General features: G+C 49.1%; 1 protein-coding gene and 1 long non-coding RNA gene across 8 annotated transcripts in view; one reads left to right on the top strand and one right to left on the bottom strand.

The window, feature by feature from the left end:
• Positions 1 to 15,185, bottom strand: part of SMARCA2 (SWI/SNF related, matrix associated, actin dependent regulator of chromatin, subfamily a, member 2) — a 205,931-nt gene extending 190,746 nt beyond the window's left edge. For 2 of the 7 annotated variants that reach the window (XM_062208351.1, XM_062208345.1), the window contains exon 1: positions 15,068 to 15,185. The gene's annotated coding sequence lies outside the window, so the exon portion shown is untranslated. Of the gene's footprint in view, positions 1 to 9,387; positions 9,430 to 10,287; positions 10,306 to 12,714; positions 12,812 to 13,265; positions 13,373 to 15,067 lie in introns of those variants that run through there. The other 5 variants (XM_062208346.1, XM_062208347.1, XM_062208348.1 and 2 more) reach the window with 5 other exon arrangements.
• On the top strand, positions 13,521 to 23,014 carry LOC133771930 (uncharacterized). The gene is made up of 3 exons (XR_009867650.1): positions 13,521 to 13,675; positions 18,074 to 18,188; positions 22,394 to 23,014. It is a non-coding gene; the product is annotated as an uncharacterized LOC133771930 (long non-coding RNA).
• The last annotated feature ends 1,480 nt before the right edge of the window (positions 23,015 to 24,494 follow it).

A 24,494-nucleotide genomic window follows, 5' to 3' on the forward strand; every position in this document is an offset into this window, starting at 1 on the left:
GTCTTTATGAAGACCACTTGTTTAAAAAACACACATTCTAACTGATTCCCCAGAAAGATATAAATCATCTCAGATACAAAAAGCCTCACTGGAGAAACTCAAATTTAACACAGAAGCAGAATTCTAAACAAGTCTGAAATTTATTACTGAAGTCAACAGACGCTCACCGTTACTCAGTGGCTTGGGTCATTGCAAGTCATTAGCCCCTCAAACCATTAAAATGGAAAACCTTTCCAAAAGTGTCCATCCAAGATTCACTTTCAGAAGCGAATGGGCACTCAAACCGCTACCAAGCAGCCTGGATGGTTAAGAGGGGAAAATATAACTTCATACACTGAGAGCTCAAGAGAAGTCTGGGAGAAGCAGAGGCTGTCGCAATCTGACAACCATGGGCTGAGATATTCATATATGCAATTCCCAGCTAAGTTACTTAACACTTTTCCTGCAGAGATTTAAACACTACAGGGTATGTAAAAGACACAGCTGGATCCCTGGGCCAATAAGTGGGCATTCTTATTTAGCGTGGTTTTCCTACCCTCTTCACTGCACAACAAGTGACCAGGACAGTTTAAGATGGGATTTTCCTGCCAGCTAATTAACGGAATCAGAGACCACTTGGATAGCTAAGGTCAGGAATCTGTCACAGGCTCACTCTGGTCAAGGACCCTCGAGAGCAGTTGTCTATGACTACCCAATCAGAGGCAACCGTGGACCCGAGGGGTGGAAATTCTGGTCCTTCAGTTTCAGCAGACAGCATCCCATCATTCACACCCCACAGCTACCCAGCAGTCCCACCAGGGAACGGCCTCGGGGAGTGGGGACAGCTGGACATGAGCCCAAATGAGCAGCCCAACTACATTCCGAATCCTGAGGGAGACCAAGGGTCCCTGCAGGGCAGCTAGATAGCACGCGTGACCAACTGCTCTGTAATAAGGGGATCTGTTGGAGGCACACACCAACACATTTTTGCTGTCAACCTCACAAAATACAGAATGAGACGCCCTAAGTGATTTGCTCACTTGCTGCCTAGTGACAGAAATGGAATCAGACTGTGGTGGCCTTGTCACCCACAACAAGGCTCTGCACAGTGAACGGTGACAGAGGAGAGGTAGAAAGAAACCCACCCTAGTTGCATTATTACTGCCTGCTTCCGCCTCTCAGCAAACTCTAGCATGTCAGGGGCTTGAAGGCAGTCTTCTCTTCACTCCTGTACCCCCATATCCCAAGGAGCATACAGTAAGTGCTCAAAAAACTACCTGATAAATTCAACTGCTGGTAAAATTCCAAGGCAAGGGACCAGCGCTGTGGCATAACAGGTTAAATCGCCCCCTGCAGCGCCGGTTCAAGTCCTGGCTGCTCTACTTCCAATCCAGCTCTTTGCTAATGTCCTGGGAAAGCAGTGGAAGATGTCCTAAATACTACCTGGAGGAAGTCCCTGGCTCCTGGCTTCAGATTGGCCCAGCTCCGGCTGTCGTGGCCATGTGGGGAGTGAACCAGCGGAGAGAAGACCGTTCTCTCTGCCTCTCCCTCTGTCTACAACTCTGCCTCAAATAAATAAATTAATTTTAAAAAATCAAGAGTAACCAGGGTTTGAGGTGTGTTCCCATAAACAATTCTCCTAAGGCCACTCTGATAAATAAATGAGGGCTCCAACAGAGGCTTAGGGAAAAGGCTACTTTGGGCGATGATGATAAGCAGAGGATCCAAGACTGGGCTACCAGAACCTAGAACAAGTTGTTTCTAAAACAACGGGGGAGCTTCCAGGGTGAATTACAGCCTTGAAATCACTAGAGAGCCAAATGTTATTATTTATTCTTTGTGATTAACAAAGCAGGCGGAAGTAACATTTTTTTTGTTTTGTTTTTTGCTTTCCACCCCCTCACACACACATGTTCAGTCAGCATTTTAAATTTAGGAAGCTGATGTCAATTCAGGGGTACTATAAGTTAGAATACTCTTTTATGTGCATCAGCAAACTAATATACCCCTTCATTTTGCAGTGACTAAAAGGAAATTGCTTACTTCCTGTTACGGTTTTCCTTGAAGATGGCCTCCATAGCACTTACGGTAACACACCCAAGTCCGCATCCAAACACTGGAGTTCGTTAGCACGATAGTCCTACTCCTGAAGGTTCCTATTTTGATAAATATTAGTCCATAAGACCACTGTCTACATGTATTATCACTTTCATCTAGGAATCTCAGAGAATGCTGTCATCACTTGCATACCAATCCCTCAAAAATGCTCCTCTGTTTTTGTTCAAGGAAACTATTAAAAACTTCCTAGAGGGAAATCCTATTACAAGGGAGATGGAAAATTACAGGCATGTAAGTGGAACTTTAATATAGGAACGTGTTACATAAGAAAGTATTTAACGAGAGCTCTCAGATGCATGGTTTTAATGAATGTGTATGGCTGAGAGAAACAGTACGGTTCACCAAATGAGGAACTGGCCCTGTGCTGCACAGCTAATGATTGACAGGGCTCTGGACCCTCGTAACTGAGAGTCCAGGGACCTGAGTTCTGATGTGAGGGATGCCATTGATGCTGGGACTCTGGGAAAAGTGCTTTTCTCTGGTGCCTCTGCTTCCTATAGATTCAGGAAGGCAGTATCTCAACAGTCCCTTCCACCTGTCTACCCAGACTCGAGTCCCGTCTCCCCTGCTGCATGCGTCTGGAAGAGTTCACTGGTGGATTTCCACAGCAAACTAGAGCTGCCAGGGGCCCACGAGCAGGCTAAGCTGCTGCACACACCCTGTCAGAGTGCTGGTTCCGGTCCCAGCTGCTCAGCTTCTGACCCACCTCCCTGCAAATGCACCTGGGAAAGCAGTGGAAGATGGCCCAAGTCCTTGGGTCTCTGACACCCATAAGGGAGACCCAGATGGAGTTCCTGGCTCCTGACTCCAGGCTGGCCCAGATCTGGTTGTTGCAAACATTTGGGGAGTGAACTAGAAGATGGAAGAACGCTCTCTCTCTCTCTCTCTCTCTGCCTTCCAGTTAAACAAAATAAATCAAAGAAAGGAAGGAAGGGAGGGAAGGAGGGAGAGAGGGAGGGGGGAAAGAAAACAGAATAGAACAATCAGGGCTGTTGCAGGATCTTTTCCTGGCAACCATCACCCAAGTCAACACAAGAGGAGGATCCCTACACAAGAGTGAGGCCTGTAGCCTTGGCCTCTTATTCCTCCTCTTCATTTCTGGTGGCAACTTTATTTGCAGTTCAAGCATATGATAAAACTTGCTCAGGGTATAAGGAAACACTTGGGGTGACAAATGACAAAGAGGTGCAAGTCTCAGGCAGAGGAGCAGGCCATGACTAACCAAGCATGGTTAAGGTTTAATGTCTAAGACTGGCCCATTCAACTCCCTCCTCAACCAACCAGGCTGAGAGCCCTAGGAATCCTTGCCCTTTCTTTCTTCCCCAGAGCACTAATGAGGAGAGGCAGATAGGGTAGGGGTGGTGGTGGCAGGCACAGTAGGGGAGCAGGAGGAGGGGCCTTATAACCTGGATGGGGCTGCAGCAGGTCTGTCCATGGGATGGCACTCACAGTCTATTTTTACTTTGTGTGGGGAGGGAGGTTTACATCGTTATAGGAAAGAACGGCCTGTCCCACCATTACTCACGTAATGTAGAAAATGTGCCTGGGGGAAGAGGGGGCAGAGGGCACAGCCACCGCCCAAACCCTGCGGCTCCCCTCTCATCCCCCAGGAAGTGTCCCTCTACCTAAGCCCAGGATTCCCTGCGGGCCAGGTCTCTGTGTTCCTTGGCAAGAATTTTTCTGCAGTACACACAGTCTTCTTCATGCCCTTGTGTTCCTGCCTTTACAAACAGGGAGTGTGTGTTTTCAAAAATAACCCCCCCACCACCACAGCTTCCCACAACTCCACACACCACCCTCACCCTGCCTCAGCTTCTCTTTGCTGAAAAGCTTAGCACACCCATCTGCATATTAAAAGGAGTTCAACTTCATGGAATTTTAAGGGTCACCACTCCAACCATGGCAACCATGACAAAACCCAGGCCTCCCTGTCTAATTGCAATCAACAGAGATCGCAAAGACCCCCACACGTGTGCAGTAACATGCACACACCTGCCTGTGCTCCACAGAATAACTCCAGGGACTCGAATCAAAGAGACATTTTGTCACACGTCCCACTGTAAGGAAGAGGGACAAGGGCAGGAAGGCAGGAAGGGACAATGTGGCTTTCCCAAAGTCAGGACTGTACCAGAATAGAGACCCTCAAATAGAACGCTTTGTCTGGATTCCCAGCTCAACCCTGCACTGCTGCGCCCAACAGCTGGCCATCCACGGGGGGATGGAGAGCAAGGCACAGGGGTGCAAAGGAGCACAGTTGGAAACTGCAAAGACTAAGATTTGGGTGTGAGAATGTAAGACTTGACCACGAGCCAGAGAAGTAGGGTGAATCCCAGGGAGAAGGATGAGGCGACCCAGAGGTCAGCGATGGTTCATCAGACCCCTGGAGGACACGGCACTTACTCAGTCCCAACCCTACTGAGTGTCCACTGGGCGTGAGGCACGAAACACGTAAGGCAGGCACAAATGACCAGAGGGCTCACCGCCGGACTCTGCAAGTCCGATGGGTAAACAAGACTGCGGCATAAACAGCCACGAGGGACAAAAGGCAGAAGATTCTAGCACACAGGAAGGGGAAGAAGGAAAAGGCCCGACAGTCACAGGGTGGCAGGGGCCCCTTCCAGCTTGGACGGGTGGAGGGAGGCTGGAATGAGGGCAAGCACCACAGAGGCGGCCAGCCTTTCAGAACGGACTCCGTGGAAAGCCCAAGAAAGTTTTCTGGTCGCAGGGAGAAGGCGGGGAAGCCCGTCCAGGCCCAGCACTCGCCTTCCCCGGCTCTTCCCCACACTGGGTCGGGAAGCTCAGACCTCCAGCCTCACTTTTCACAGGGGGATTCAGAGGCCCAGGCTGAAGACCAGGAATGAAAACCAGGAGCAGCCCAGGTCCCTAAGAATAACCTTGTTATTCTGTTTCAGGTTGTCTGGCTGCTGCAGGCAAGCAAACGCTAAGGCTGGGGAGATAGGCAAGATAAGCGTTCTTTTCATGTCTGTGGGCTGATTCAGAACATCGCCCCAGACCTGAGGGGCTGCTGCTTAAGTTTTCCGCGTCGCTTTCTCAATAAATGGACAGGTCGTCCACAAGAGGGAACAAGCTGTCCAGAACCGGGACACTGGGAGAACAGGGAGTGGGTAAGGAGAACAGCCCTGCAGAAAAAGGAAATAAACCTTCTGGAGGGCTCTTGTTTGGAGGCCAAGGGTGCCAGAGAGGTGGTGAAACATGACCACGGCCCGCGCTGCTTCTTCGTCTGGGACATGCAACTGTAAACAGTGCCCAGTAGGATTCGTGCCACGGAGAAGACTCGCCCCGGCTTTCGCCTCCCGATTGCTGTCTTGCAACCAAGCAAGGCCCCGAAAGCCTTTCCTTCATTGTCTCACCATTGTTCATGCAAGCTGACCATCCGTTTCAGAGCCACGTAGGTCTCTTGAAAAAGGTGCTGGATTAAAACTTTGTTTGCGGGGCTCCTGAGACCCCTGCTTCATCTTTCAATCAGAGACAGAAAGGAGGTGGGCCTGAGCGGCTGCCCTCACTTTAAACAAACGGCCCTGGGACGTGAGGCTCTGAGGCAGCTCGGTGCAAACCACAAGGTGACAGCACACACATAGCAGCAAATGTGTGTCCCTGAGCCCCCAGCACCATCTCCACAGGACTCTGATGTCACCCCTACCCCCACACCACCCCAGAGATGCCAGGAGCTCCCACCTGCGTGGTGTGGATCTCTGAGACCCTTCAGTGAGCACTCGGTGAGGAGCGTGGCGGTCCCCCAAAGACAGAACGGCTATAAAACCACACTTGCAAAGCACCTGCGGCCCTCAACCAAGACCCACAGCAAAGTCTCACTCAGGACTCACACCTTGGTAGTTCCAAAGATATTCAGCAGGTAACTAGCATCAGGTAACTACCATCACAGGTAACTAGCACTTCTCAAACTCAGTTGAACCTAGACTGCTAGGCAACTAGTCAAAACAAGTCAGCAAACCAAACCAATAAAAGCTAGATGTGAAGCATGGCAGCCCGAACCACGGCAACTCGTGGCAACGCCCACGTGTCCACCTACACCTGTGCGCTCCAGGTTACCTTAGCGCTCTTACAGGGCAACCTCATCTGGGCTGCTGATAGGACTCATGGACAGCCTCTTCCTTTCCTGTGAGCTAAGGAACATCAAGGTCATGATATCAAACATATAAAAGCAGAGTCTGAAAGTTGTAAAAGTTCTGGCTGTTGGGGTGGGGGTTTGGCCTCATGGTAAGAGGTGCCTCGATTCCATCCCTGGCTCTGGCTCCTGCTTCCAGCTTCGTGCAGTGCAGACCCTGGGAGGCAGCAGGAGATGGCTCAGAGCCCTGGGTCCCCACCATCCACATGGGACACCTGCTTGGTGTTCCTAGCTCCCTGCTTTGGGCCCATGCTCCTGGCCACTGTGGACACTTGAGGAATGAACCAGCAGGTGGGAGTTGGGTCTGTCTCTCTGTGACTCTCAGATAACAAATACTTTTTTAACTAAAATAAAGCCTTCTGGCTGTAATAGCACACTCTTTCTTAGCAATAAACTGAATCATTATATGCTGAGTGAATCGAAGTAATATGATGGGCAATCTTTTTTTAAAAAAAGATTTTTTAATTTTATTTGAAAGGCAGAGGTACAGAGAGAGACAGACAGAGACTGAGAGATCTGCCATCCACTGGTCCACTCCCCAAATGGCAGCAAAGGCTGGGGCGGGGCTGATCCAAAGCCAGGAGCCAGGAGCTTCTTCCAGGTCTCCCATGTAGGTGCAGGCGTCCAAGCTCTTGGGCCATCCTCTGCTGCCCTCCCAGGCCATTGGTAGGAAACTGGATTAGAAGTAGAGCAGCCAGCACTGCAGGCAAAAGTTCAACCCACTATGCGGCAGTGCTGGCCCCAGTGGGCAATCTTTTTTTTTTTTTTTTTTTTGACAGGCAGCGCGGACAGTGAGAGAGAGAGACAGAGAGAAAGGTCTTCCTCTTGCCGTTGGTTCACCCTCCAATGGCCGCCGCAGCCGGTGCGCTGCAGCCGGCGCATCTCGCTGATCCGAAGGTGCTTCTCCTGGTCTCCCATGCGGGTGCAGGGCCCAAGGACTTGGGCCATCCTCCACTGCACTCCCGGGCCACAGCAGAGAGCTGGCCTGGAAGAGGGGCAACTGGGACAGAATCCGGTGCCCCGACCAGGACTAGAACCCGGTGTGCCAGCGCTGCAAGTGAAGGATTAGCCTATTGAGCCATGGTGCCGGCCTCCAGTGGGCAATCTTTAAGATACCCAACTTGCCCTGATTGTCATAGTAGTAATAAAATTCAACATTGACCCTTCAAGCCCACTGTAACCAAAACAGACAATAGGGGCCCACATCGTGGTGCAAAGGACTGAGCTGTGTGTCACCTGCCAAACCAGCATCCCATATGAGTTCAAGTCCCAGCTTCTACACTTCCAATCCCAGTCCTCACTAATGCACCTGGTATGGCAGCAGATGATGGCCAAGTGCTTGGGCCCCTACACCCACAAGGGAGATTTGGATGGAGTTTTTGGCTCCTGCCTTTGGCCTGGTGCAGTCCCAGTCATTTCAGCCATTTGGGAATTGAACTAGTACATGGAAGATCTCTATCTCTCCCTGTCTCTCTGTAACTCTTTCAAATAAATAAATCATCAAAAAATTCGAAATTTATTTAAAAAGACACTAGTCATTTACAAACCTCTCATGAAAGGGTCATTCAATCACTTTGAGTTTCAAGTTCCTCACAAAAACAGGCATAACGGTCACTGATAACCTCAATTTTATATGGATCAAATAAAACAAAGAACCTTGTGAGCTTCTGCATAGAAACGTGCATTATGGCCAGGATCCTGGCACAGCTTCAGCTCCCACCCTGGACTTACATACACAATTTACCAGACTAATCTAAACTACGGGTTTGCTCATGAATTCTCTAGCTCACAACTTCTAAGAGACAAGCTTCCAATAGACATTAGATAAAATATGCATGGCTTTCGCCCGGAAGTCAAGTCAAGTCTTTCTACTTCTCTGACTTTATCTTCTGAAAATTCTCCTCAACTGGAACCTCTGGCCCCAGGCGACCAGGTCAAAACAGGTATGCTGGTCTTCTCACAACTTCCTCAGGGTTGCTCCCTGTGATCTTAGGACTTCACCTCATCTGGGGCCATCAGCACCCATCACCCCACGCCCGCCCTCCTCCTACTGCAACCCTACCCCACCTCAAAGACTGTATCTACCCCATCAACTCAAGGAAGCTCACTGTGACCTCTCTGTATCACATGGCCTGTGCAACTTACCATTTGTTATTTGTACATTCTTTAGGCTATTTGTATGGTTAAGGATTCCAGTACAGTCTTGAAAAATACATAAATCCTCAATTACATAGCTTTTTTTTTTTTTTTTTGCAGAATTTTGGGCTTTGTTTGATGGCTTTTTCAGCACAGCACAACAGCAAACCACATAATAGGTGCAAATATTTGCAAAGCTACTTAGGTGCCCAGTTCAAAAAAGTGTAGGGAGAAGGATGGGAGAGGGCTTTCCCTCATGGACATTCAAGCCCCAGGTGGGATGACTCATCTCTCAGTGGGACTGCAGAAACAGGAATACACCACAGCAAGTAGGTGAAGAAAGGCACGGTCCTAAACAAGAAACATGCAACAGTCTAAATGTCATCTCATGGAATTTGCCCTTGGATAACCTGCAAACCAACAGGTTACAGCCCTTTATGGCTAAAAGATATTTTTTGCACTTTTACAGAAGTTAAAATTCCAATTTTTTAATAGAAAGAAATTCAGCAATTTAAAGATGGATATTTAATTTTCAATTTTTTTTTTTTTTTTTTTTTTTTTTATCTGAGAGGCAGAGAGAGTAACAGGCAGCAAGAGCTCCCGTCCACTGATTCATTTCCCAAATGCCTACAATGGCCAGGGCTGGGCCAGGCCCAAGCCAGAAGCCAAGACGTCTATCCTCGTCTCTTTGCGTGAATGGCTGGGACCCATGTACTTGCCCATTAGCAGGAGATTTGATGGGAGGCAGAGCAGGGACCTGAATCCAGGCACTCCAACGCAGGATGTGGGTGTACATGAGGCATCTCACTCTCAATTACAAACACCAGGTGCTACCTCCCAAATTCTGAACTCAGATTCTAAAAAACAGGGAATCCTAATGACATTTAAAGGATTCAAAACTTTAAAATCTATTTCAATGTCTGTGAATTCCATTCATCAATTTACAAAAAGGCCAGCCCTTACTGAAAATAGGTCAGTTTCTGATAAGTTTCTAAAACAGTACTTACTTGCCCAGATGTAGGTCATATACTGGTATAAGACTTGTCAACCTAAAACAACAACAGAATGTTGTGATGTTTCTAAATGTTTTAAATTATATAGGCATGTAGCTTGACTAAATGTGTGAATGTCCTAAAAGTCTTATATATGCAATAAATATCAAGTTCATACAAGGTTTCAGTTACATAATAAGGTACTATAAAGCCAGAAGTCCAGAAGGGTACCACTACTGTCGGAAACCAAAAATGTCCGATTCCATATCCAAAGCAAGATTCCAAATGAGTGATTAACGAGGTGTTTACAACCAACATTCAAAACTCCCAGCCACTTATCTCCTTAATTTCATCGGCTCTATTATATGCTTTGCTAAGGTATAATTATTCAAGTATTTTTAACTGTATCTTTAAAACTTTTACTGCTTAAAAACTCTACTTAATATACCCTAAACATTTTCCAGGAAAAAATGTTACATAAACATGAGGAATAGTAAAATCATAGTAAACAGTAATACAGTGCTAAGGTTTTTTGAACCAGGTTGCAAGATCCCATTTAATTGGTGATAAATCTCCTAGGCAAGTAAACACTCTATCTTCCACCACGATTCCGGGAGAACAGAGAGAGCTTTAGACTCCTATGCCCCCTGGCAGGTACAAAATCGCCAGGTTTCTACACAGAAAAAATCTTGGCCTTGGCCTTCTGGAGTACTCTACCCAGTAACACCACCATCAGCATTTCCTAAGGCCAACTACTTCGGGATTGGCCCACAGCTTTGTTAATGAGCTAAATCCATAAGAACTCTTCCGGAGATGATGGAAAATTCAGTGGCTCATCCTGCTCCCTCCCCAACCCCCAAAATAAACCTCTCAAGCACAAGTTTAAGAAGAAGGAACATCTTAGAAGATTCTTACACAAGAAGAATCAGAAGTAGCTCTCAGGCGTGCCTTTCTCGTATCAGGGGAGTTTTCTCATCCGGGCACCAGAAATCCTCCTGAGGAGAAACGGGGCCGGTGTGGGGTTTTCTAAGGTCCCTGGTGCTAACCTACTAATTGCATACCTTAATCATCTAGACCAGAAACAGTCAAATGTGGTGGTGAAGTCAGGTCCCAAGAACACTTCCTCCCTGCACGGCTAAGGCTGGAAAGGAGTCCTTGGCCTCCGGGCGGTGACCACTCAGCTGTCCTCAGGCCAGCAGGTCACCCTGTCTCACTTCTCTGGAGTATCAAAAACCTGCTGACCTAGGGGACTCTGACAAAGGCCTTGTGTACAAAGGAAGCCTTCTAAAGGAGGAAAACACCCCATGAAAACACTGGAGGACAGCACCACTTAGAGAATTCGTGGAAGTTTCTTTCTCATGGCTTGCTCCAGTACACAATAAGCCCTTAAAATGCAATGTCAAAATATCACAGTTCTGCAACGGATCACACAATCACCTTCTGGAATAGAAAGAAGGGAATGTGCTTTGACTCCGGCCTGTAGAATGACTTCCCCATAAACAAAAATGAGAGTTTCAAATAATTATCTGCACAAGTGTTCCTTGGTAGTGGCACCGTGGCACCGTCAGGAAGCCTTCCAACACAATTCAAGCATTAACAATATTACACAAACAGAGGTACTTTTTCTTTTCTTTCTCTTTCTTTCTTTTTTTTTTCTTTCTTTTTTTTTTTTTTGCCAATTCTAAGCCTCAGGTGTTGGTCAAAGCACTTTCTAAGACACTTGATGAGCAGTGCTCAAAACCCACTTTTAAAGTGCACAAAAGAAAAGATCTGAGGCTGTTTTGAACAGGCTCTCGCGGTGAGTATTTTCTGTGAGCGACCACAGGGCAGCGAGTGCCGCTGCTGGGATGTGACTGGTGGAGCTCGCGGGGGCAGGGCTGCAAGGAAGGAGGCCCTCCTCGTTCAGCCACCCAGGCCTCCAGCCCCAGACCCTCATTTCTTCTTTACCAACATGCATCTCTCCGTAAAGCCTCCAGCAGGGCACACATGGACACACGAGCTAGCTTGTTTTTTTTTTTTTCCTTTCCTTAGCCTTCTTTAATAAATAACTTGTGGACCTAACAGGTGTTTCCAAATACCCTTTTCTTAAAAGCAAAGGTGTGAGTTATAAGGCAGCCTGTCAGAAAAAGAAAAAGAGGAAGAAGAAAAAAACACCGGAGCAGGGGAGCATAAAAGGGCAATCAGATTCCGAAAAGAAAAAGTGTGTCCAATTTGCATGACAATGCACCGACTGGGATTCAACCCTGCCACACACACCTCTGAGCACTTCACCAGCCTGCTGGGAGAAACCTGGAAGCCTACCACGTGGAGTTGGCCACTAGGTTTCGGGGAGTCGCCCAGTCTGGGGAATAAATGGTGGGAGACCTTACTGCCAACATTTGAACGTGACACCGAAGTGTACCTGCACACCCGGCTGTGGGCTTTCTGAGCCTCCGGTGGTTGCACAGGAACTGTCTGCTCGTCAACCCGCAAGCACAGATCTCGCTGCTCACACAAGCCAGGCACCCTCACCAGCTGTCAGCTCTAAGTCCTTTGGACTGGAAGTCTGAGATTTCACTGTAGTGTAGGAGAGGTTATGAAGAACCACCCAACGCAGTAAACCAACGCCTTCCTTAACGCTCTCCTCTGCTCTATCAGGGCACATACAAAGGAATACACGCCTCCCTAAGGATCAGAAAGGAGACAATGGTGACGCCTCTCCAAAAATCAATCAACCAATCAAGATAAATAAATAGAAAATCACTAACTCCGGTCTCCGCGCTCTTTCCAAAAGCACCAACCTCCAAGGCTTAGGGAAGAGGGACAAAAGGCGTCAACCTTGGAAAACTCTCCCAAAAGTTACATAAACAAAGGAGGGGAGCAGCCCAGCTCCCGGGCTGTGCACCCATGTGCTACTAACATTACATAACACCCGGTGCAGGCACGGAATAAGGAGATTCTGCACGACACCCCCGACAACCCCCGACTCCCAAGCCTCCCTCCCCGCCTTACAAGACCCAAACGCCCGGCAAGAGCGAGCGGACGGCTCCGGGTCTCTATTTTATTGCCGGCGTAAATCCTGCGCGAGTTGGAGGCACGTTTAGGCCCGAAGTTTGAATGTGCAAGAGCGACTCACACTCCCCGGACCCGGGCGAGGACCTGACAAGCGACAGTGGCCGCCGAGGCCTTCGGCTCCCCCCCGTGCACGGTGCCTCCGGCTGGAAAGTTTTCCACGCCAGCGATCGGAGGACCCGTTTCCCCCGCCCGCCCGACTTCGCAGGAAAGCCGAGAGCCGAGGAGGGCTGGCAGGCAAAGAGCTGGAAAGCTCGGGACACCGCGGCGGCCGCGACGCAGGCTCCTTACCTGGGGGACGCGCAACACAAAAGGGGCTCGGCGCCGGTGGAGCGTGGGGAGGCAGCGCGCAGCGCGGCGGGGAGCGAGCGAGTCCTCCGAGCCGCAGCCCTAGGCCGGCGCCCGAGCCCGCGGCCCGGCCCCCGCCGCCGCCGCCGCTTCCTCCCTCGCGCGCGTCATGTCACGGCGATCAAACATGTCTGTGTGCGCTTCGCTGCTGTGACTTCCTGATTCTCCGCCGCTCGCGCGCGCACACACACTCGCAGCCACTCGAACACGCCGCCCCCACCAGCCCTGGCCACCAGCCCTCGCTGGTCCTCCCCGGGCTCCGGGGGAGCGCGCCGCAGCTCCCGACGCGCTGGCCCGGCGCTCACAGCACACACACACTCACACTCACACACACTCGCGCCGGCCCCCAGCCGCGGGAGCTCGCCGCCCCCTCCCAGCCCTCCTCCCCACTCCGCAGCCCCGCCAAACTTTTTTTTTTTTTTCCTTCCTGATCCACGTCCAACTTCCCTCCTCCCCCACACCCCGCGAGCAGCCCGGCCAAGCCCCGCGCTCACCACGATCCGCAGCGAGCGGCAACCCGGATAAAAATAATAATGCAATCCAGGCGAGCGGCGGCGGGGGCGAGCGCGCAGACACTGGCAGGAGGCGATCTCCTCGCGTGTACCGGAAACCGGCGCGAGTACCCCGGCCGGGGCGCAGGTCTCCCCCGGAGCCCGCACTGCTGCGCCCCGCCCCGCGCCGTGCGACTGCGGCCGGGAGGCGAGGCCTGGTGCCGGGCATCCGAGGCACTGCTTGGCGTGCGCCCTGGGGCCGGAGGGCGCCTGGGGGCTGGCGCTCCGGACTGGTTATTTGGGGAAGTGCATCGCGACACCTTTGCAGATGGCACGGCCGTGTTTTGCAACGCAGACGGGAGGAGGGAAGACGGCCGGGTGGAGGAGCAGCGCAGAGGCGCCGGGTGACCCAGGTTGGGATGGGAACAAGGCAAACTCGCACGCAGGGAGCGAGAAGGAAGGGGTGCGTGTCATCCTTGGGAGGAGGCTCTCCCCGGGTCTCCCCGCCTCCCGCCCTCGTCACCCACCCCCCTCCATTCCCTTCCCACCGCAGCCCTTCCCCTTTCCTGGCGAACGCCACCGCCGCTGCCCGGGTGCGCGCGGGTCCTGTTTGTGACAGTCAGGCAGAGAGGATTATCCGGATCACGGCCTTCCCGGCCCGGAGCCGCCGCGGCTCTCCCGGATCCCAGCGCGCCCCTAGGACCCGGACGAGCACCGGCGCCCCCGCGGCCGCGGCTCCCGCAGCCCCCGAGCAAAAAGAAAACAGACCCGTGGGGGGGGGGTGCGGGGTTGCAGAGCCGGGCAGGCACCTCCGATCTCCTTTTTCGGTGCCTCCTCTCGCCCGCCCAGCCCAAGCGGCCCCGGGGCCGGACACCCGAACTTCAGCACCCGAGCCCGCGCTGCGGTCAGGTACCCAGGGGGCAGGACGCCCGCGGCACCTCGAGTGCAAGCCCTCCGGACGGCGCCTTTGCCTCAAGGCCTGCTGAGCGGTCCTTGTCCCCATCCCCGCCCGAGGGGACGCGGAGAGTGGAGGTGACACCTCCGAGCCGCACGCACCAACCCCGCGGCCGCGGCCGCAGCCTCCTCCGCGCGATCCCCGCTCGCGGCGCCGCAGCCGCAGCCCTTTAAACATTCCCCGGGAAGCGAGCGGCGGCCGCGTCCCTCGGCTCCCCGGCCGCCCGCCCGCCCGGGCTCCTCCGCCCTGCTTCCCCGTCCCCCTTCCAAGTCTTCCGGGGAGGACGGCTCGGGATGCAGGGTCGCGCTCCCCCCCCCCCCAACCCACCCACCCAGCCCCCGCCACCCGACGTTTCAGGGGATGGAGGAACCGCAACCTGGCCGAGTGCGTGCGTGCGTGCGTGTGTGTTGCAACCTTGAGTTGGCAGCGCATCCCTGGCTCCAGACCCAGGGTCAAGGCTGTGATCTGTTGCGATTTCCGCCCCGCTCGCCCCCCTGAAGCAGTCATTACGACGGTTATTATTAGAACGGCAAGGTTCGGCCGAAACTTTCTGGTCTCTTCCACAACCGCCCCGGGAGCTGGCGTCCGAGCCTTCCACCTGAGGCCCGCGGGGGAGAAGAGGCGGGCTTTTTTGTGCGTGTGGCGGCGGTTGGCCCGCCTGTTTGTTTTGGTCTCCGTGCACGCACAATAAATAATAATTAGGGTAATAATGCATAGTCGCCGGGGAGGGCGGCGCGGTGCCGGAGGGGTTCGCGCGCGGCGGCGGCGGCGGCGGCGGCGGCGGCGGCGGCGGCGGCGGGCAGGCCGGAGGGAGGAGGAGGAGGAGACGGGAGTTGTAAGTTCTATTTACCTTGCTCGCGAGGAGTGTGCCGGCTGAATCGCTTCCCTCTCTGAGTCACCCAGAGTACAGAAACACAGGGAGAGAGGACTAGATTATGAATATGACTTCATTGATGACAGCCGTCCCCTCCTCTTCCTAAACTCGGGCTCCGCCCCGCGGCCCACCCTCGCCGCCTCCACGGGCGCCGGAAGACGCGCCGCAGTTGGCCCCGCGCGCCGCTCCTCCCTGCCCGGCCGGGCGCGGGTTGGCGGGACGCGCCTGTCACTCGGCCCGCTCAGCGACTCCGGGAGCGCGGTGGGGGGAGCAGGGGGCGGTGTGCAAGAATGTGCAGCGAGACAGCTCTACTGTATGCGTGGATCCGTGCGTGCGTGTGTGTGTGTGTGTGTGTGTGTCGGCGAGGCGCCGGCTCGCGGGCCGGGCTTGTGCCTGGAGCGGAGGACCTGGCGCAGGACGCCGAGAGCCCCGAACCCTGCTGGAGCCTGGTGCAGGCTCGCCCAGCTCGGCCCAGCCTCTCGGAGGGGCGCTGCGGGGCTTCTCCGGGGAGGCTGGGGAAGCGAGAGGGAGAGCGAGCCGTAGTAATAGCGCGTAGTAGTTGGGGCCGTCCGTGGAGAAGGTGCTGGAATTTAACTGTGCCTCCGCCTGCCAGGGCGAGCCTGCAGAGGAGCGGGAGGGGAGGCAGGGAGGCCCCGAGGGGCCCCGGAGCTGTCGGTGGCACAGTGTTGACCGTGGAGGAAACGGACATGGTGGAGTTGGCTGAAACTTTTTGGACCCCAACCCCCCCACCCCCCGCATAAAGGGAGAGCTGTCATTATAAATCTGCTCCCTCCCCAGTTATGGGGGGGGGCATTGTAATCCATAAACTGTACTTTGGAAATTTATATTCATTAAATAAAAGTTTAAAAAAAAAAAAACAGGCTGCAGACTGCTGATTCACAACAACAGACCTGCACTTGGAAGTGTGCTATTTAAAATATACAACATCAAAGACCACATCAAAGGTCACAAAAGGGTCAGTTTTATTTTACATTAAATAAATAAAGGTGGTATTATAGCAATTAAAAAAAAAATCTGCTCCCTCCCCATATAGGGAGGCGGGTACCAAGCGCATTCCTGCCAATCTGTCCCTCTAAAGGACTACAAGTTCCAAATGCCAGCGAGGGAGAAACAGCTGAGAGGCCGAGCGCCTGCCCCGTGAGTGAGCCGGCTCTCGCCCCAGCGTTGGCTCCGCGGGCTAGGCAGCACTCACCCTTGCCTCACCTGTCAGCTTCCAGTAAAATACACCCCATAGCGGGGACACACCACCCCGTGGGGGCCGGCGGGGCGGAGGGCTAGGGGGAGGCGTGGAATCTGCTTTTGATTTAAGGAGGGGAATAAATCTCTTATTCTCTGCGAACCATAGTCTCTTCTCCCACCGCACATTTAAGACCAATTAAGGCAACAGACTGCAATCTGCTGGCTCATCACGATTTTGAGACCTCTTGCTTCAGTTTTCCTTGAAATACAGTATTTTGGCCGGACCCAATAGGCCCGTGTTTGGTGAGACAATTTTATTTTTAGTTTTATGAAGTGTGAAAGAATGTTAGGAGATTTTAAATCAGGGGCCTATTCTTTTAGACTCAGATTAATGTAGGTGCTTGACTCTTAAAATTAAAACTGTTCCTATGCCATGGTGTTATGAAAAGCCTGATTTATCCCTTATTTTGTAATGTAATGGCTTAAATTAGTCATTCAAAGTGTACTGTGACTATTTGGTGGAGGATTTTTCCCCCTAGAGTAAAATCCTATTTTAAGACCATTTTACTGTTGCAAAATTGACTCCAGTTGAGCAAGCGGGTCTGAAATGCCATTCTTGGAGGCTTACAACTACAGGCTGCACGACTTGTGGACGAGGGGCAGTGGGAAGAAGACCAAATGCTGCCGGTGGCCATCAAGGGACAGGAACCGTTGGCCTCTCAGGGCCATGAGTCCTGAAGCAGCGTCTGTGAGGGCAGGGGAGTGGGTGGTCACCCACCCTGTGGCTTTCTGAGTTCCTGTTACTTGCATGTTAACTTAGGCCTCTTCATTTTCTGTCTATCCTCAAGTGAACCTCAAGACAACAAAAGGGGGCGCATCTGAGAGAAACAGAAGAGAGTATGCCCTGCAGAATGTGTTTAAGAACTTGTTTTTCTGCCGGAGGGTATGCCAGTACCGCCCTTGACTGGGAAACTCTCCCCTACAGTGAGAAATCGAAAACAAAATTAATAGTATAGTAAATGTATACCATAAACACTCATTTCTAACCACCTAATAAGTCGCAACTAATCACGCCGCCTGGTAACGCAGGTGTCTACAATAAAGAACTGGAACCTAATGGCAGCGCTGACTACATTAAGTCGTGGCAGGTGTTAGTTTTTTAGGGCCTAAATGAGTTCTCAGTCATGCCAACCTCATACGCCAGTTTTCAGCAACTGATGAGTTATCCCCTTGCAAGTAAGTACCCTGGACCCCCTTAAGTTTCTGCTTCCACTGCCATAGCACGTTTCTAAGAGAACAGTGGTCTCAGGAAGACACTGGGGAAAGCGGGGGCCATCCCTTCTGGCATTTTGTCAGTGGGAAAGCAAAGCAGAAAACATTCCCTCTGTTCCGTGTGTACCTTCTCTGGCTCATATAAAGTCCTGATGCAGTACTTGGAGCGGTTGGTATCTATGCATTATATGTACAGCTGTGGGAACTGAAAAATAAAATCCATCACTGGGAGCAGAGATTATTCAACAGAGATATTACATCTCCCCTTTCCCCTCAAGCCGCTCTAAGAAAGCCTCACTTTCTTCCTTCGTGTCCTTCCTATAAGGAATCTTCTTGTTTGCAGCTTGCATTTCAGTGAGTGGGAATTGTACAACACCAGACCTAAACGCAGGAGAAATGAAAAGGCCACATCATTGGCTTGGGAGAGAGAAGATTGCAGGACACAGAGCTTAAGCTGCATCTCTGAGGTCAGGCAAAACTGAACAATTGATGTGTTCTTGTGTTTTGCAGAAAATCACAAAGCAAATCTGGTTGGAGGCTAAAAGGGCTCCAGGAGAGCTGCACAGGATGCCACGTTGACATGAGGCGTTTGTGGTGGCGTGGTGTCTCTTCTTTGTCGACTTTGGTGAGTCATAATGTGTTCTCCGAACTCGCTTTTCTCTTTCTGGTTTGGCATCAAGGGTTAGAAGTCATTTTTTTCATGTCTGTGTGGCCACATTCACTTGTTATATAAGTCTGCTTTGGTTAACATTCTGAATAGCTACTGGATCTGATAGCTAATTGCAATACGCTTATCAGGGAAAAGGCCAGGCCCAAACCGAGGAGGGGACTGGTCTCCGTAGACGAACTGTGACGGATGACGGAAATGTTGCCGAGTTTCCAATAGGAGCAGGTAAGGCCATTTAGGGAATGAATACTACGTCGTCAGTAATGGAAACTAAACTTTGACAAATTGAATCAGCTGACATTGAATTTAGTGAAGAGTTTAGAATTAGCAAGTGCATTTATTACAGAAATAAGCACTCCTCTTTTTTTCCGGTGAGCACTCTCAATAGACTTTTGCCTCTCCATAACCGTTCCCCCAGCACACTAACCCAGTCCTCTCTGTGATCTCGCCATGCTCTAGCTTAAAACCCTTCGTCTGTTCCCCACCCAGTGTGGGATACACTTCAGACATCCTAACGAATCTGCCACGGCCGTGCGGACAGATCTCTACCAGATGTGTTGACACCTTCAAAATCCCCACGCTCTGGGAGATGGAAACCTATGGATTCCTAAGGGGACATATAAGGGGGCTTGAAAAAGTTTGTGGAAATATGGAATTCATAGATAAGTTTATTTTCATGCAAAAAATGTTGAAATCTGTGTGTATTAGAGGTCTTCTGTAAGTTCATAGAAAATGTGCATTATAAAAAATATGATGCTTGGATTTCAACATTTTTCCACCCAGACTTATCTTTTAATTCCTCTTTCCATGAACTTTTTGAAATACATTGCACTTCCCTCTGAGCAAAATGCAGGTCCCTAACACACATCCTGAACTATGATCCCTCTGTCTCCCAGTGGTCCTCACTGCCCTCCCCAGGCTGGGGAAGCTTCTTGTCCTACTCTGCTCCCATAGCAACCGATGTGTACCTCTATTATAGCACTTATCACTTTGATGCGATTATTTGTTTGGTTTCCTCCATTAGATGGTTAGTGCCTGGAGGGTGTAGAACAAGTTCAATTCATCTTTGAAACCTCAGCAATTAGCTAGATGCTTAGCACATTATATGTTGTTGCTTTTTTTTTTTTTTAGGAAAAAAAAACTTTGTTGAATGAAAGGGAGAGATAGATAATAAAATTATGTGACAGGGAATTTAGCAGGCCATCACTTAGTAATTATCATGTTAATGCCCATGATCACTGAGTGTTCAGAATCTTTATGTTATTTTGCAAGCCAAAGGGGCTTAGAAAATGTTTTTGGTTTTTATTTTGTTTTGCTTTGGGGAGGGAAGAAAGTGAGGAGAAGCTACAGTTCCTGAAATCATATAAAAAACATTGACAAGGGGTTTATTTAAATTTAATGATTTCATTTTCTCAAAAGGCAGGGAGAAAGAGACAGAGACAGGCACAGAGATTTCCCACATGCTAGTTTATTCCCCAAATGCCTACAACGGCCAGGGCTGAAACCTGAAGCTAGGAATTCAATCCAGGTCTTCCCTATGGGTGGCAAGGGCCCAACCACTTGATCACCTGCCACCCTGCAGGGTGTTGCTTAGCGGGAAGCTGGAATCAGCAGAGCCAGGACTAGAACCCAGGCACTATGATAAGGGCATGTGGGCACCCCACATGGCCTCTTAACCATTATGCCAAATGCCAGTCCCTATTTGTTTTAAGGATGGGAATAACTTGAGAGCGTACTTGAAAACTGTTGAATAGAGTAGTAATGATTATGATAGTCATTTTTTTATTTCTGCTTTAAATCATATGTCAGAAGTTGTGCAAACACCTTTACAGATGTGTTGTTTAATCTGTTTAACCCTATGAAACACGTGACATTGTCCCCATTTTACAGATAAGATAACTGAGAGGCAGTAAGTGAATTGCCTAAAGCAGGGATCTCCAAAGTGGAGTTAGCAAGACAATTCACTGTAATGTGAGAAGAACATTAGAAACTCTATTTTCTTCCCTTTATTATTATTATTTTTTTGACAGGCAGAGTGGACAATGAGAGAGAGACAGAGAGAAAGGTCTTCCTTTTTGCCGTTGGTTCACCCTCCAATGGCCACCGCGGTAGCGCGCTGCGGCCAGCGCACCGCGCTGATCCGAAGGCAGGAGCCAGGTGCTTCTCCTGGTCTCCCATGGGGTGCAGGGCCCAAGCACTTGGGCCATCCTCCACTGCCTTCCCGGGCCATAGCAGAGAGCTGGCCTGGAAGAGTAGCAACCGGGACAGAATCTGGTGCCCCGACCGGGACTAGAACCCGGTGTGCCGGCGCCGCTAGGCGGAGGATTAGCCTAGTGAGCTGCGGCGCCTACCTTATTTTCCTCCCTTTAATAATTAAAATATCAATGATGCAATGACCAAAAAATGAGTTTTAAATATATTTCTTATGTTCATTGGCCCTAGAGTCTTTACACAGTTCCTAAGTGCCATTTATTGTACCCAAGGAACACTGGGGGAGAAGGAGCTCCACAGGCGGAGGGCAACACCAGCGCCCCCTTTGGTTCTCTCATTGGCATTGGTATCACCAGCCACGGACATTGCTTCATGTTTACAGGTTTCACGTTAAATGAATTCACACAAGTATAGGTTACTCTGTTTAGTTTTAACCAATCAACACTCTTATTTGGCAAGAGACTGGCTTAAAAAATTCCTGTTAAAAAATCAAAAGATAATACTGATAATGTCAGCACAGCTGAAAATCACAATCAAATTTGGCACTCTAACCTCGAAGAATTTTTGGCCAGCCAGATTGAGAAGCAAAACAATGCTGGCTAATTAGCTCCAACAAGAAATAGGTCAAAAATCCACAATTATCTAAGAATGTTTGAAATTTGGATTTATATTAAGTATCATGAATGATGAATTCTGACCTAAGCATATATTTTGCCTGAGATAATAGATATAGATAGTATGATATATCATGATTAGTATTTAGACAATCAAAATTTTTCTATGGTCCTCATCGTATTCTTTCATAATTTCTATTTTGTGTGTGCTTTATAATGCACTTAGCTGCATGTATTATAAATATACATAAATCATGCTCTATCCTCCCCCCACCTTTTTTTTTAACTGCAAGGGGAACATGATCAAACAAGTTGAAGATGGCTAAATGATGGAGTCAGAAATTTTATCTCAGCTCAGTAGACCCACAGACTCAGGGTGATCTGTGTTGCTCATGTCAAAATGCTCAATAATCTGTCATGAGTACAAGGCTCTTAATCCATTGAGGGGGGTTGGTAAAGGTGGAATATAAATGATCTTTGGAGCATCGCAAATGCCCTATGACTGTGTTCCAAATCCTACCATCATGTTAATGTGTACTTTCTGCAGACAGAGTCCCTATATTTTCATCAGCTTCTCAAGGAGATCTTCCCCAAAGGGGAAAAGAATTCCTGACACACAGTATCAGCAGCACAGCATCAATGACCTTGGATAATTTTCTGATAAGAAATTAATCCTCTGCATGACTTTCATAAAACAGAATGTGCACATTTTATATATCCAAACATGTCTACTCTTAGAAAAACCTATAGAAGGTAATGTTTCTGTAGATAATTAAAGTACATTCTAACTTCCCAAAGGAAAACTTCATTTATCTCCAGAGATGGGCTTTCTCAGGCTAATTTCATTCTGAAGGATTTTCTCAATATTACTCTGCAGTATGTTGTTGATTAGACAAAAAAGGATTTTATAGGTGTTGTCATCAACATATCTCTGAGGCTTTGCCCCATCTTTGGGCAGTTGTATATTAGAAATCAGAATATGAATTCAGGTTCCAGAACTATTTTGTCATACATTGTTAAAATACTTCATTTGGCAGGCTGTAGAGCCTGCTACCCTTTGAGTACTGTCTTCTCTTAAGATAACAGGTTTTTGTGGCTGTGTGACACTGTAGCTTGCCTCCAAGCCCCTCAACCAAATCTGCGCACCAACTCCCAGCTATTGTGCAAGATTTCATAGCCCTGTTTTACTTTTTGACCACTTGCAGCTGTTATTGGACTTCTGTGTTCAGTTAGGATCCCTTGCCTGTCCTTAGTGTGTGACCCCTTCTCAGCTCAGCTTGAGTTCCATCACTTCAAGTTCAATGCACAAAAGCACAATCTACTATTGTCTTCTTTCAGGTCTCTTTCTACACTTGAAGTTCCATGTGAATTTCAGAGACAAGCAGAAAACAAGCCAGGAGTACGTGAAAACAGAAACAACTGCTGAACATGCTCTAGATGACTCTTTAAAGGAATAGAGATAAATAGTCTGCTTTGTGAGGCTGGGGTGGGGTGGGGGTCTCTCCACAGGTGGAGATAAAATACATTCCACAACAATATGGCTTTATTTTAGTCTTCCATGGTGATTCCAGCCAGAAAGTGATGAATATATAAAACAAGAAGAAGGAGTTTGGGGGAAGGCTTGAAAGCATCTGGATTCTGCATGGGGCAGGGTTTAATGCTAGGCAGGAAGCTTTTATCTCCCTTTCAGATAAACTCAGCTGAACAGACAGGGACTTCAATGAGTGGTGGACATAAAGGAAAAGCTCACATTTGGTCTGGAATTGTGCATATTCAATTGCTTATCTTATCAGAGACCCTGTGATGTCTGTTGGAATTTTACTATTATGAAGACTCTTTGGGGCCTTTTTGTAATATATTTAAAAAAAAAAAGTGGGAAAAACAAGATACCAAGAGAAAAGACATCATAACATGCAGCATTTGGTTGTTGCTGTCATTGTTGCATACTCAGGACTTGGGATTTGGGGGTTTCTCTGAATCTTAAAGAGGTCACTACCTCACATTTGAAGTATTTTTTTATTAAACTACTTAAAAATATACCCCACCTATTGGAGCATTTGTCTTTATGTAATACCTCAATTTTATGTTGTGATTTGTCAACTGACATTACTAACTGTAACCACCATTACCTGATATTCTGCAGTTTCCACACCCTATATAAATGTCCATTATTTTCTCAAGGCCTTAAGATCAGAGTGCTGAGCTATTATGTCTAATGCTAACATAATAAATATCTACTAATTAATTGAGGATAACTTGATCTACATAGATGACTATTTTCACAAAGCCTTCAAATGCTATTATCATGTACCTTTAAGCTATCACAAATTCTACATAAATAGGTAACATTAAATGGTTAACACTGCAAGTTCTTATAATAGTTACAGGTTTAAAATAAATGTACTGGTTAAGACACCATTCGAGGGGCCTGCCCTGTGGTGTAGTAGATTAAGCCTCCACTTGCAGTGCTGGCATCTGTTAAGGGCACCAGGTCGTGTCCCAGCTACTCCTCCTTTGATCTAGCTCTGTGCTAATGGCCTGGGAAAGCAGTGGAAATGGCCCACATGCTTGGGCACCTGCACTCACATGGGAAACCCAGAAGAAACTCCTGGTTCCTGGCTTCAGATTTGCCCAGCTCCAGCCTTGGCCTTCTGGGGAGCGAACCAGCAGATGGGAGACCTTTCTGTCTCTCCCTCTCTCTGTAACTCTACCTCTCAAATAAATAAATAAATATTAAAAAAAAGACACCACTTGGGATGCCTACCTCCCATAGAGCAGTGCCTGAGTTCAAGTGCAGCTCTGCTCCTAGCCCAGCTTTCTGCTAGTAGAGCACACCTTGGGAGGCAGCAGATGATGGCTCAACCACTTGGGTCCCTGCCCTTTTGGGAGACCTAGATTGAGTACTGGGTCCCTGGCTTTAACCTGGTAAAGCCCCAGCTGTCATTGACATTTCAGGAGTTGATGCAAGTTCCCCTTCCTTCTGTGTCTCCCTCTCTCTCTGCCTTTCAAACAAAATGAAAATAAATGTATAAAAATTAATATATATAAATATATATTACAATATTGATATATATAATATAATATATACCAATATTATATATATATACATCAATCTCAGAACCTCTAGTATGTACACAAAATAAGCATACTATACTAGAACACATGGTTGAATGGGTTGCCAGTGACCACTACCAGATTAAAATCATGCTCTCCTCAGTCCCAGTCAGTACACTTTCTACTATACCACACCGTTTCCCTTAAAAAAAAAAAAAAAAAAAAAAAAAAGGCCGGTGCCGTGGCTTAACAGGCTAATCCTCCACCTTGCAGCGCCGGCACACCGGGTTCTAGTCCTGGTTGGGGCTCCAGATTCTATCCCGGTTGCCCTTCTTCCAGGCCAGCTCTCTGCTATGGCCCGGGAAGACAGTGGAGGATGGCCCAA

This window comes from Lepus europaeus, chromosome 12 (genome assembly GCF_033115175.1).
Source record: "Lepus europaeus isolate LE1 chromosome 12, mLepTim1.pri, whole genome shotgun sequence".
In the NCBI taxonomy this organism is placed as follows: Eukaryota; Metazoa; Chordata; class Mammalia; order Lagomorpha; family Leporidae; genus Lepus; species Lepus europaeus.